A 1008-nucleotide genomic window follows, 5' to 3' on the forward strand; every position below is an offset into this window, starting at 1 on the left:
TTCAGGTGTAATACCACTTAAAGGGTCAAATGTGTAGAGCAGTTGCTTACCTGAAACCTGTGTGTAACAGCTGACCTATATGATGGCAGAACAAGAAAAGGAAGGCTTACTTACTGTGAGATGTTGACCCACATACATATTAATGCACATACTTGTTTTGACTGTTTTTCTCTTGGATGCTATGTGAAGCTGCCTTTGTGCAGCATAGAGGCTTCACTGTGTAAAAACTTGAAACAATACAAACTCACGGGCTAGCTGTTAAAAAAAACAACCTTGGCTGCCAGTAATAGCATGTAATAACCTCTCATGCTTCACATTCAGTTCTGTTACGTTTTGCTCTTTCTTCAAAATACTGGTATTATTGAGGACTCACTGAGGAGTTACAGGAGACAGCCAAAGCTTTGGCACTGCGCTCGCAGCTTTCAGCTGTCCATCTGTGCCAGTTACGCACTCATTCTGATAATATCGCCTCCTGGCATTCCAAATTGATTAATGCTGCTAGCAAACACTATCACAGCCACATCGTTAAATTTAGCACAATTTCCAGTTAATTGTGTGCTGCAGACCTTGGCAAATTAAGTTTGTGCGTTAATTTAAATACTCTCCTAAAATTTGCACCCTCAAAGGAAAAGGTCCTACAAATATATATGCATTAAGGCTAGCCACAAAACCACTTTTGTCCATGCCTTTCAGTTGTAAAAGTGGCATCGTGCCTCTTTAGTAAGGCAGTAGCATTTTAGCATAAAAAAAATGGTTAATGAATGTGGCTCCAGGTCTCACACACTATACAAAACTTGATCGGCCAGTTACACAATATGTAAGACGACCTGCTAAACAAAATGAAATGTGTTTTACAGAGAATATAATTGGGACTCATTTTGAACAGTTCAGTAACTGGTCCTGTCTTCAAATGGAAACTTGTTTTTGCGCCCATAAAATTAGCTGAGAATAACATTCCACTGAATGCCTCCAACAGGTTTGCCATTTAACTCAGCCAACTGACTCAGC

This window comes from Haplochromis burtoni, unplaced genomic scaffold, assembly GCF_018398535.1.
Source record: "Haplochromis burtoni strain Fernald_Lab_line unplaced genomic scaffold, NCSU_Asbu1 Contig_104, whole genome shotgun sequence".
NCBI classification, from domain to species: Eukaryota; Metazoa; Chordata; class Actinopteri; order Cichliformes; family Cichlidae; genus Haplochromis; species Haplochromis burtoni.